General features: G+C 41.3%; 1 protein-coding gene across 1 annotated transcript in view; it reads left to right on the forward strand.

Annotated features, from left to right (window-relative positions):
• Nucleotides 1–442: 442 nt before the first annotated feature.
• LOC127639435 (collagen alpha-1(VIII) chain-like) overlaps nucleotides 443–14,227 on the forward strand; it is a 31,113-nt gene continuing 17,328 nt past the window's right edge. The window contains exon 1 of the mRNA XM_052121449.1: nucleotides 443–596. The gene's annotated coding sequence lies outside the window, so the exon portion shown is untranslated. The remainder of the gene's footprint in view (nucleotides 597–14,227) is intronic.

Below are 14,227 nucleotides of genomic sequence, written 5' to 3' on the forward strand. Positions count from 1 at the left end.
AAACTGGAACTCACACGTGGGTATACATTTCCAACAACACTTCCCACTTTGGCCACTGGGGGCAAGGGTTTGGATTTCGGTAAGCGCAAACCGATTTCAGCTGAAGAAATTTCGACCAGCTGTCAAGAAATTCACTATGATTGATTCACACATCTTGATTTGGTTTTTAAATCATCCTTAAATCACAAATGTTTACATGTTTATAGGTGTGCCATCTGAATAATTAATCCTTTGTAGAGAACTTTTAGAGAAATGACTTTTTGTGCAGTTTAGTCTTAAAGATGCAAAGTACTGCAATGTACTTGAATAAGGAGCTTACTGTTGGTAAACTGTCATAACAGCTACTGATCAACGCCCTGGGTGGAAGGTTATTTGATCCTCTCTCTCTCTCTCTCTCTCTCTCTGTCCCTCACTTTTTGCCTACCTACTTCACAGACTTGCCTTGCCCCTCCTACCCGTCCTTAAAAGTGGAAACCATGCTGCCTGAAGCATTTAACTACAGTCCTCATCTGTCTTCAGAATCTTCTTCCTTCACTTCTCACTCAAAGAGATAAACAGACAGGCAGAGACAGAGAGAGGCAAGGAGAGAGAGAGAGGTGAGTGCAGTATATATTTAGTATTGTCAAAATAAATCAATATGTTCTAGAAATCAGACGTGGCTAGTGATATTGAACGAAATATTGATATTGATCCAGCAAAAATTTACTGGAACTGAAATTCATGTGGACTGCAGCTATGTCATACTAATTTCAAGTCACAGTAAAACTGAATGTGAAGTGTACAAGGGAAAGTAAAGATATCATGGCTTGGACATTTCTTGAATTCCTTGTCAGATCACTGAATTGTTCCTTTATAATGGACTTTGTTGAATTTTTGGAATATCAGTAATTTTGGATTTGCCTAGCTTGTGGAGGAAAAGGGACACATCGACACATAGTATTGAATTCTTTTTATATTGTGATTTTCAATCCTGGAAAAGTCATGGAATTTAGATAAAGTGTTAAAAAGTCATGGATTTGTATTGTAAATTTAAAGTGTTCTCGTTATGCTTAGGTCAAAAACATCAAATTGTTTAAAAAAATTGTGGGTGCAATCTTTCTATAGTAATAATAATAATAATAATAAAAAAAATTATTTGTGTTTATAGTTGTTTTATATAACAAAAAAAATACCATATAAAGAGTATAATCTAATGATAAAAAAGCTAATAAAGTAATTGTTCACAAAAAAAGAAAAATTTTTATAAGTATTTATAAAAAATTTATAAAATAAAATTTATTTACGTGGGACACAAAAGGAAACATTTTCTTAAGGAATTTTTTTTAATTCTATACAAGTTGATAGTGACTTACTTTAAAGCTTAATAAAGAACCTCTAAGTCCCATAAAAGTAGTCCATGCAACATCCACACTAGTTTCACTTTGATTTGACATTGGGCATATAAGCCAGAGGGCAGCTGTATACTCTTATCTTTCTTCAATGATCAGTGTTGAATCAATGGTATTTCTCCGGGATTCAGAAGATATTCCTGAGGGCATTTGACCAGCTTAGACATTAAAGCAAAGCTGTGGTGTTAGCCAGCATTTCCACTTTGACTTTGTCTCGTGCTCTATATTTCTGGACCAGATGACTTGTGGCACTTTTCCACATTACAGTTTGATTCGACTCTACTTGCTTTACTTTTCCGATCTTGCATTTCCAAAGCAGTTAAGTGCCGCCTCAACGTGGGTGGGATTATAGGCTGATCACCATATTTGCGCTGCCTCTACTGCCATGATATCATCTTAATCGCGACACACAACAATAAACAATAACACGACCGCTAGCTGTTAGCTACTAGCTCATTGTGCTGCATAAAGCAGTTGTTGCATGGTGATTTTACACAAGTGTAACAGTTAAATTGTCCTGGTTGTTTTAGAAGGACGCTTTAAAGTAGCTGGTCAACTAAATAAAGTGAAGCTTTCAAGCAGAGTATAGAGTTAACGTAACAAAACATACCATCCTCCATCATGGACTCCAGCCGTGGCTAAGTACCAGGTACCAGGTGCTATCCACAGTGGAAAACCCCCAAAAAGCGAGCAGAGTCGAGTCGAGTTGTACCTTGCATTGGAAAAGCCCCATTTGTTGTTGGGAATTGTCATAACAAAAATATAATTTTTTATACTTTGCCTGACATTGATCACTAAACAAATGAAATTGTCACTGCAATTTGCAATGGTTAGGATGTTTATATTTTATTTTTTTTAGTTAGAGGATTTAAACACAAATTTCATAATTACTCCACAAAATGATTACTTAGCCACAAATTAAAAGGACTAGGCAGACACTTATGTTTATTATTATGAAATAGGGTTAATAGATTATCTTCCTACTGTACTTAATCATGCAATGGGAAATGTTACTAAACAAATCTCCCACTGACTTTGATAGAGTGTTCAGCATTCAAAATGTAACTGGTATTAATGACATCAGCATGATGTTTGCATACAGAATTGAGATTGGTCTTTTTTTATTACAAATTCCTCACAAGCTGCAGAGTGATTGTGGTTGGTTTGTCTTCCATATATTAAACCATTTATAGCTACCTTGCACTACAACAGTAATGCTGCCTTCTTGTGCTTTCGGTATTATGCTACTTTCCACTTCTAAAGTCTTTATTATGAGAGTGCCACTTTCAAGGACTTTATGTCAGAGAGAATAGGAAACATGGAAGACATCAGGTTCATGCTTTCATATTTCTGGGGGAACTTTTGTTTTGTTTTGTCAGTTTTGAACCCCTTGCACCGTTTATGTAAAGAGCATCTCTTATATGCATACAACAACTTGATGTTGATCAGACATACAACACTTTATCCAGCTGCTTGGATTAGAATGCTACAATGAATATTGTTAACATTGCTGTCTCTTCTTCTTTTTTTTTTACCTTCCCTGAGTAGCTTGATTCATTAAACCATCACAGACACAGTCTGACCTGTGACATTCATTCTTCAGTTCCCTCCGGCTATTAACAGATTGATGTTTTATAACTGTTTTTCATCTGAATGAAAGACACACACAAATGTCTCTTTCACAAATAGGAGCCAAACCCTAGAACACAGGGAACACAATACTTTTTGGTGGTCAGGGATGTTTTGTACCATAGATACATTTCATAACACATATTAAAGGGAAAATTAAAATGGATTTTTATGGATTATTATTATTTATTTTTTATCTTTGCAACACACAGTTTGGATCATGAATGCAGCTATTGTCCTGACCTCTACGTGAAGGCCAAAAGCTGTTTACCGTACAAATCTTCTCCATCCTAGATGACAGAATTACAGGTCTTCTCTGGCAGTACTTTTTTTTAATGTCAAATCAGCATTGTACTGAAACGAGAACACCAAAATGCGGTGGGCCAGGCGTCTTCTGTTTAAAAGGAGGTTTGGCTCAGAGCTCAGATTTGGTTTCTAAGATGCCAGATATTTGCCTGACAAGGCTCAAGGCTAATCAGAAATTTCTACATTTATTACGTGTACTTTCCTCTGGAAGATTGTAAAAGCCAGCCTGTGCATACCACAGAGGGAAAAAAGCATAACAGGAAGTGGTTTGTTAATTTCAGCTATTCACCTTATGCACCCGAGAAACTAGCGTGCAGCCATCTTGAAAATATTGTCTATATAGATATCTACAGTGTTGATATCAAAGTGTAATTAACTAGTGAAGTGGATTTATATGTTACCAAAGTTGCCAAAAGTTATCATGAGTATTTTAAAGAGTTCAGGGATGTCATTACTGGAAGTAGAGGGAGGTGATTTTAAAACAAGAGTACTTCATTCATAAATCCACAGGATCCTACCTTCATACTGAACATACTGAGATGCCTACGTGCTCATTAAACTCAAAGAGACAACACAAAGCCATTAAAAATATCTCTCTACGACACCTCCACGCCATCTTCTCATGTCATTCACCCATCGCGTTATAGTTAAGGTGAGAAACATTTTTGTGTTAAACCAGGATGGTGAAGAAGTGCCACTATACACACACACACACACACACACACACACACATGTTGTGTTTCCATGTTTTATGGGGACTTTCCATAGACATAATGGTTTTTATACTGTACAAACGTTATATTCTATCCCCTAAACCTAACCCTACCCCTAAACCTAACCATCACAGAAAACTTTCTGCATTTTTAGATTTTCATAAAACATAAAATAGTATGATTTATAAGCTGTTTTCCTCATGGGGACCGACAAAATGTCCCCACAAGGTGAAAAATTTCGGGTTTTACTATCCTTATGTGGACATTTGGTCCCCACAAAGTTATAAATACACGCTCACACACACACACACACACACACACACACACACACACACACACACACACACACACACTCTTTCACGTGTGTGAAAGTGCACATTTTCTGTTTACAACAATTTTAATCACATTTAAGCGTTTTAAAAATCTGGGATAATAAATAAATTCTAAAAAGTACATATGTTATTTCTTTTAATGTTATGTACTTGCATGTGAAATAACACAAGTATTATGTTCTGCATCGATGAAATGGAACAACAAGGATTACAATGAACTCAGATTCACAGACCATCAAAAAACTTTCTGTGCTCCCACAAGTATTTCACTTTGGTCGATTCTTTTCAGTAGCTTCAATACAAACAAGACGCTACATGACAAAATGCGTAAGAGCTGAGCTCTGAAAAGGGGCGGGCTGAATAAGGTGAATACTGGACAGGCATTCTGACATCATATTTGAGGGAGTGACATCAACAAGTCTTTTTGCAGACTGATCTCTCTGTGAATTCTAAGACAGCAGTTTGAAAGTTTTGCTGCTGAAATCGGTCTGTGCTTACCAAAATTCGAAACACTGCCATCGGTGGCCAAAGCTGGGAGTGCTGTTGAATGTGTGATGTGAACTCCAGTTTCAAGGTAAAATGTGCACAGAGTGGTGCCAAAAGCAAGTTGTATTTTTTGTTGTCAATTATATAATAGAGTCAACTGGAATTAACATTGAAATTTTACACCAAATCCCCAACCCTAAACCTAACAGTAATTGGAGTAAAAATGTAATTATGTAAACATGATTACCTCCTGATTATAAAGACCTGAACCTGTGTCTCTGAGGTAGCGCCACAGGAAAAGATGAACACTTTACAACTAACAAAAAAATGTCTGATGGCAGATGGGGCTTGTCAGTAATTTGACAGAATGGGCTCGATTTCTGGGAACCGGAACATTCGGTAGCATGTAAATAATAAAAAAAAAACTTACATTTTAAAATTAAAAACTGTATCAAGCTCAGTATTCTTGCTCTGTATGTCCCATTAAATAAAGTGCATCAGGAAGTGGCCTGTTCAATACAGCTATTGAATTCAGGCATTTATCATGCCTTACATTGACTGAACAGTGTTCAGTGTTCAGTAGACCTTGAAGTTTTTAGTACAACTACTAGAAGAGTTCTTCTTCCTGCTTCACAGCAGTAATGTAACAGACACTGCACAAGAGAGAAAATGTTTGCTAATGATTAGTGTGGATTATTGGAACTCTGGGCATGTATTGTTGGTATGAACTAGGTATGAACGGCCTGAAAGTATTTGGCACAAATTACATACTCCACAGCTCTAACACCCCACCCTTGTCTGGCATAGTTTAATTTGGGTCTCTTTTCTAGTTTCAAACACAAACACACACACACACACACACACAACCTGGGCTGATCTCGCTGTAGTGTGGAAGCCACTGGCATCCGAGCACGTGCAGAACTAGGGGAATGTGGACTTGGAATCTGACACATAAGCTCACAAATGCACCCGCACACCTCTGACCCTGGCCTGTGTTTGCAGTGATATAAATCACCAGCATCAGTGTCCAGCTGGAACAAGAGAGAATAAAAAAAAAAAAGTTGTGTAATGCAAATAGTGCTGATATAGAATAAATATGGACACATAGTGACTAATTAGTTGTTATCAAAATAACAAACCAAAAATGTTGTTTGTCATTGGTGCTTTTTTTTGCATGCCAAAATGGATTGCAGTAACATTGTTAAAGTGTTGATCATTGTCAGTGTTTGGTGTTAAAAGAGTTAATTCTCTAAAGGGGCAAAATTAACATTTAAAACATTTTAATGAAATAGACATTTTAAAAATAATATATACATATATATTTAGTTTTTTCAAAATATTTACATTTTTAATTAAAGCCAGCCAATTGCTAAATAACCCCATTCATCACAGTCTATTTAGAATAAAACTAAATATAATTATACTTAAATTGGCTTTCATTGAATTTAAAATATCATGCTCTCACTATTTTCAGAAAGGTTTTATTAATAAATATTAAATGTCTTTGTCACATCCTTCTGTTCAACACTGTTGCACTGTAACTGAATTTGGAGAATTATACAATTAGATTTATTTTATTTTTCCTGACATTTTCTGCCGCAACGACACTCATTCTTGAGAATAGTCCATGTTCCTTCCTTTAAAATTAAGGGCTCTCTGCCACCTCATCTTGGTTTATAAATGGCCCCAAACTTTAGTTTCCCCATGGACAAAAACATATGGTTACATGTAAAAGTTCCTTTCCACAAGAAAGTAGTGAGTGACTAAGAAAGTGAGTGAGAAAGAGATCGAGAATGTGTTTTACAGTCTCAGGCTTCAGTTCTGGCCCACAGTCAGTACTGTCAGCTGATTCTACATTCCACTGCCCTCAGGAATATCTGCATGCTCCACCTCAGCATATACATAAGTATTAGTGCTGTCTACATGATAGCGATTAATTTATATAAATATAAAATAATTGAATATATATCAAGTTAATCAAAATAATTATAAATATAGATTCATTATAATAATATTCCTTTATAATAATATCAGATCATTCAAAAACATTACATTGTTGTAGCAGACAAGTAAAGCATTGATTAGACAATACAAAAAGTGGCTTTAGAATTCAATTTATTGTTTGGTTTCCATATCATTGTACATAGGCCTATCACTGACCTACAGTCCAAAGTGATCCATTTTACAATTGAGGCTGTCAATTTGTCCAAGATAGACTTAAGGCTAATTTGTACTTTCTGGGCGAACAGGCTTCGCTTAGTTCGCCTACAAATGATGATGAAATGCAGTGTATTTTTGATTCTGCCAATATGTTCGTTTGGTGATATTTCTCCTTTTTGAGCACATCTCTGAAATTCTTGACCTGGAGAACTTGGCTGGTTGAAGAGCATTGATATTGGTTAAAACTAATTGTGGGTGTGGCTTGGATGTGACTTTTTTTATTTACAATCGTGCATGCCAGCTGAGTTGTTACTGCTGTTAAAATGGCCTGTCTCTCAGAGATTGTGCATAAGTATCCTTTTTTGTATATAATTCACAGCACAAACCCCACAAAGACAGCGTCACCACAACAAATGAGTGGAGGGTGCTCCATGACAAGTTTAATAAAGCAAAGAAGCGATACAGCATTAAAAGCGGTGATCAACGCAGATACAAACCTGCATTATTGGTGTTACTTCTGTGGCTGGAACAGTACATTTAGCTTTAATTTTCTCCCCTTTTTCTCCCCAATTTGCAATGCCCAATTCCCAATGCTCTCTAAGTCCTCGTGGTGGTGTAGTGACTCGCCTCAATCCAGGTGGCAGAGTACGAATCTCAGTTGCCTCCACATCTGAGAACGTCAATCCTCGCATTTTATCACATGGCTTGTTGAATGCGTTACCTCAGAGACATTGCACGTGTGGAGGATTCACGGCATCCACCGCGGCATCCACACACAACTCACCATGCTCCCCATGAAATCGAACCACATTATAGCGACCACGAGGAGGTTACCCCATGTGACTCTACCCTCCCTAGCAACTGGGCCAAATTGGTTGCTTAGGAGACCTGACTGGATTCACTTGGCACACCCTGGGATGTGAACTAGCGAACTCCAGGGGTGGTAGTCAGCGTCTTTACTCGCTGAGCTACCCACTGGAACAATAAGTTAAAAACGTGGCATTATGTGGCATGTGTAGTATAAATGCTGGCTTCGTTCACTTTGGGTGCTTCAGTTCGTCCAGGATAAAAAAGTTCCTCTTCTTCCATAGAATAAATCACTCTTTAAAGGGTAACTAAACCCTAAACCAACTTTTTTTAGGTAATGATCTGTAAGCATGGGGCTTTATTAGTACTGGTCATTGATTCAAGTAATTTTTTTGACATTTGTTTATAAAGTGTTTTAATTCTACAATATATGGTGTAAAAACGTCTGAGTGCTGCCCTCTTCAGGTTGAACGGTGGCTACTGCAGTTGCATTTTCCTATTGGCTGTTTGCGGTACTTCGTGACGTAAGCGGTGACAGCTGACGTAAGCAGGTTCCAGCTCACCATGCCAGATTCATGTACATGTCGTCTTGCGACCGTGTGAGGAATAATAATAACATAGAGTCTGACAGCAGCTGTCAATTAATCCATCACTACGAGTCTCAGGTGCACCCCCCCCCCCGCTCAGCACCGCACTCAGTTCGTTCCCTCTATCCCCGCCGGGGTCTGCCCACTTTTCCAGCATTTTCAAATATTTCTAGTGGGTGGAGTCAGACTCTGAGCAGGTGTTTAGTTACCCTTTAAGCATTTTTGTTCTGTCTGTAGACATACATTAGCATCTTACTTTCGTTGTATCACGTGCAGGATGCTTTGTACAGTTAAATGTAGTTTGAAACTTGCATCTGATGATCCCAGCACTCTTCTCTGTTCTGTTGTTTTTGATCAGCCATTGGTTTGTTGTCTGTATAGCTATGCATTGCCTGTAGCGCTGAGACTGTGCTTACTTCCCCAAACTGACTAAGAATAACAGAAACATGGAGATGGCACTGTAAGCCTGAATTGTTGAAAGGAAAATATGGTAGCATAATTCATTGTGATAAATTTGAATGCATAATTTTTTTGTCTAATTATTTGCACTGAATTAACGTCTTGTGTTACTTAACTGTAACCCCTGATCCCTGATAAAAAAGGAACGAGATGCTGTGCTGATTTAGCACTTTGGGAACGTCTGTAGGAGTGATCAGCTGTGAATATGTGTGCAACACGGCAATGAAATTGAAATAGATGCGCCACAGGTGCATCGTCAGGTATTTTGTCTGAAGAGCAGTCCTGGGGCATCTTCAGTGCGGCAATGAAGCGCAGCATCTCGTTCCGCTTTTATCAGGGAACAGGGGTTACAGTTAAGTAACCCAAGACTTTCCCTATCAAAAAGCTACACTTTGATGCTGCGCTGATTAACGCTTTGGGAACGAGAATGCCCACGCCGCCGCAGTGTGGCTGTCCGACCCGTACAGTTGTGTAATAGCACGAGACACAGTCTTTCCTGCTCCGGCGTTATGAATGGCAGGGAGCAGAAGGCTTCGAGAGTGACAGGATGTACGGTCGAGAAAGGAATCTAAGGCAGGTAGTCAGGGTGAGGGTGCAATATTGCTTTAGCCATTCCTGGGGCAAAATCTAAGCAGGATGGCAAGACGGACAGAGCCTGTAGATCCCCAATTCTTTTTAGAGAAGTAATTGCCATAAGAAAAACCATCTTGAGAGTCAGAAGTTTATCAGATGCTGAATCTAGAGGTTCAAAGGGGGTCTGAACCAGACCCTCAAGGACTATTGCTAGGTCCCATGAAGGGATCCTGGTCCTTGCAGAAGGTTTGAAAAGGGGATGTCTCCCCAAAGGCATCCCGTCAATCAAGGCATGGCAAGCCGATAGAGCGGCCACATAAATCATGAGTGGCGGGGCATGTGCCTACTGATAATTTTTCCTGCAGAAAGTCCAGAACTGAAGCAATCTGGCAGTTAACTGGGTCTGCATTATGTGCACTGCACCATCTTTCAAAGACAACCCCATTTATTGGCATAACTTCTTCAAGTAGAGGGAGCCCTAGCACTTAGAATGGTCTCGATAACTTCAGGTGAAAGCCCAGTGTCCCTCAGTTGGTACCCTTCAGGGTCCAAACATGAAGGTTCCAGAGCTCAGGCCAGGGATGAAATATTGTCCCCAGTGCCTGGGACAGAAGGTCCCTCCTGTCCGGAAACGCCCAAGGCGAGCCGTCGAGGAGAGACATTATCTCCGAGAACCATACCCTGTTCGGCCAACGTGGCGTTATCAGTAAGAGGCAAGACCCTTGCTGGGAACTCTGGCCAAGACTCCCGGGAGCAGAGAAACCGGAGGAAATGCATACAGGCGCATTCTGGGCCATGTACAGTATGTGCCATTGCGTCCAGACCCAGGGGGGCTGGGTGACTCAGAGAGAAGTAGAGGGGACATTGTGCTGTCTGTTGGGTGGCGAAGAGGTCCACTTCCGCTCTGTAAAATCTCAACCAGATTTGTTCCACTACCTCGTGATGCAGTTTCCACTCCCCCGTCAGTGTTTTCTGTCTGGACAGTAAATCTGCTCCCACATTCAGGCATCCAGGGATATAAACTGCTCTGATTGACAGGAGCTTGCCCTGGGCCCAAAGGAGAATCTGCCGTGCCAGTCTGTTTAGCTGTCGTGAACGTAGATCTCCTTGATGGTTTATGTAAGAGACTACAGCTGTGTTGTCCACCTGCACCAGGACATGGCAGCCTCTCAAATACTGGAGGAAGTATTTCACAGCCAGAAATAACGGCATCAACTCGAGGCAGTTGATGTGTCAATCGAGCTGATGACCCTCCCATTCCCCTTGAGCTGGACGACCACTTAAGACCGCACCCCAGCCCGTCAGGGAGGCGTCTGTTGTTAGCAATTTGCGACGGCAAGACGCACTTAGAATGGGACCCAAAGTGAGGAACGTGGTGCGTAACCCTTATCTGCCTTGGGGACTGGCCCTTGGATGAAATCCCCTGGCTTTGAGCCACAACTGAAATGTCTCATGTGCAGAAGGCCCAAAGGGATCACAGAGGATGCAGATGCCATGAGACCTAATATTCGTTGATACTGACGAACAGTGCAACCTTGACCTAGCCTGACTTTGCTCTGGGTGTTCTGAATGGACACGATTTCAGCGGGAGACAATTGTGCCCGCATCATGATTGAATTCCATACAACCCACAGATAGGTAATTTCCTGAGTAGGAGAGAGAAAGCTCTTTTGATGTTGAGTCTCAGATCCAGAGAAACCAGATGAGCTAAGACGATATCTCTGTGCTGAAAATTCAGTTCTTGTGACTGTGCTAGTATCAGCCAGTCATCTATATAATTCAGCATGCGGATGCCCCAGAGTTGCAAAGGAGCCAGTGCTGCATCCATACACTTTGTGAATGTGCGGGGTGATAGGGCTAGGCCGAATGGAAGAACCCGATATTGGAAAGCTTCGCCCCATAAAGCGAACCTCAGGAACTTCCTGTGTTGATTGCCTCGACTGATCGATTCAAGCTTTGATGGTCTAAAATCGGACACAACCCACCACCCTACATGGGAACCAGGAAGTATCTGCTGTAGTAACCTGACTCTTTCTCTGGAAGGGGAACATGTTCTATGGCCCCTTTGACCAAAAGATATTGCAGTTCTTTCACAGTAGACATGCTTGTTCTTGTTTCACGGTAGTGGAGACCACACAGAGGACTGTGATTGAATTGAATTCGGTTGCCTTTTCTACTGTTCTTATAACCCACATAGAAACACCTGGCAGTAGCTTCCACGCTGCCAGGTTCTCTGAGATGGGAATCAATTTTGACACTTCCTGTTGAGGTTATGTCGAGTATTCCGTGTCCTGGACTAAGGCAGGAAGCAACGGAACACCCAACATTTTGCTGGAAACCGAAACACCTGAGGCAGCGGGAATGGAGAGGTTTTGTGGGGGTATCGGGAAGGTACAGGTGAATGCTTCACGCGCCCCAACCCGAGGGGGGCTACCCCCACAAGGCTGGGCACAAAACCGTCAGGGTTTTCTCTTTTTAAAAATAACTGCCCTGAGGTCTTGCTTTGGGGGCTGCTGAGGGGCAACGAACCGGCCCCCAGTCTCTATGAGTGGGAGCACTATTCGCCACGCTTTGTTTTTGAGCCTCCCGTCAAGAAGGACCAGGGCGGGGCTGGGTGACCAACATCCCCTCACCCTGAGTGTGGCGAGGAAGGAATTGCCTGAAGGCTTCCTCATGACTCTTTGCCTCCTGGAACCTGGTGATAACCAAATTCATGGCATCACCAAATAAACCAGAAGCCACAAACTGTACGTAAACTTTACACTGTCCAAACAGTGGTACATCAGCATGGGGATCATGTGAAACACAACAGGATGGATTTCACTACACAACTTTTAAAATATGAAAAGATTTAAAAATACCCATTGGCCCTTCTTCCTCCCTCTGTCCTTGTTAGCCCTATACAATGGGAGATCGATCAGCAAATCGCCCAGGCAACCTCTGAAGATCCAGCACCTAATGACTGCCCTTCAGGGTGTATTTATGTTCCCTCTTCACTCTGCCATCAGCTGTTACAATGGCTCCACTCTTCTCCTGAATCTGGACAACCAGGAATTTCCCAAACCCTCACATTGATCCAGAAAATTGGTGGCCCCGGCTTTCTCAAGATCTCGAGTCAAAATGGAGTATGCTCAAGAAAACGTTCCTTGATGTCTACCAACCGGTAAACTCCTTCCCTTACCTCCCTAACATCGAACATGGTCCCACATGGGAATTTACTTCATCACAGACCTCCCCCATCCAAGGATTATACTTGTGTTCTGGTTGCTGTGGATTGTTTCTCTAAAGCGTGTCATCTTATTCCCCTCAAAGGACTCCCCACATCCTTAGAGACAGTGGAGGCACTACTCCAATATGTCTTCAGGAATTATGGCCTTCCTGAGGACATAGTGTCTGACCGAGGTCCACAGTTCACCTAAAGTGTTTGGCCTTCTTCAATCTCCTGGATGTCTCCATCAGCCTCTCTTCAGGTTACCATTCCCAAACTAATGGTCAAAATGTGAAAAAGATCCAGGAGATATTTTGATTCTTAAGAAACTATTGTCACTCTAACCAACACGAGTGGAGCCGTTGTCTCCCTTGGGCATAATATGCCGAAAACTCTGGCATACTGGACATCTTTTCAGTGCATTTACAGTTTCCAGCCTCCCCTGTTTTCCTGGTCAGGAGAGCCGTCAGAAGTCCTGTCAGTGGACCAATGGTTCAGAAATAGTGAAAGAATCTGGAACACTGCTCATGTCCACCTAAACTGTGCTGTCTGCCATCAAAAGATCCATGCCAATGTTTTGTCCTGACCAGAAGGTGTGGCTCTCCACCAGGAACATCAGACTCCATCTACCCTGCAGAAAGTTAAGTCCCTGATACATAGGTCCCTTCACAATCACTGAACAGATAAACCCAGCTCCCACCACAATAAATCTCCTCCAATCGTATATCTCCTAGTTTCCATGTATCGTTACTAAACCTTACTTTTTTCTCTCTTTTTCCATCTGTTCCAGAGGCAATATAGGAAGTGATCCACCTCCGCCGCTGCTCCTGGAGGATGGACCGGCATACATAGTCCAGGCCATGTTAGACTCCCGATATCGGCAGGAGAGATTAGAATATCTTTTGGACTGGGAGGGGTATGATCTAGAGGAGCAGTCTTGGGTCCCACACTCCGACATCCTCTACCCTTTCTCCTCTCCAACTTCCACCAAGAACATCCAAACCACCCTGGTATTGCCATGCCTCCATTGGTCTCCTCATCATCCAATATCTCCAGCTCCAATTCACCTTCATTCTGATTAGTGCCAACTGTCACTCATCAAGGACTCATCAAGGACACTATATATACTATCCACTGACTACATTCATTGTCCAGTCTCTTCTATGCTTGAACAGACCCTTCCAAGTTCTCTCCTGTTTATCCTATGTACTGCCGTTATTATCCTGTTTAACCTAGTTTAACCTTGTCTTTCTGTTTGTTTATTGTTCTATTAAAAATACCCTTGACTGGGTTTTCACCAACATTCCGTGTCATGCTTGCTTCCATGACACATACACAATGCGATTTTCTCAGACTCCAATTCTATCAAAATCTGCAGACTAGAGCCGACTAGTGGTGACTAGCACCAACTATGCCTGACTGAGATTCGGGTTAAAATTGGTGTAAAATATGTGTTGTGTAATCCAGCCATAAGTAAAATTGAGTGTGTGTGTGTGTGAGGGTTATAGACATGTCACTATAATGGGGTAAAAGTCCCTCTTACACACTCTCCAATACTAACATTATTCCAGAGAGAGAG

This window comes from Xyrauchen texanus, chromosome 48 (genome assembly GCF_025860055.1).
Source record: "Xyrauchen texanus isolate HMW12.3.18 chromosome 48, RBS_HiC_50CHRs, whole genome shotgun sequence".
Classification (NCBI taxonomy): domain Eukaryota; kingdom Metazoa; phylum Chordata; class Actinopteri; order Cypriniformes; family Catostomidae; genus Xyrauchen; species Xyrauchen texanus.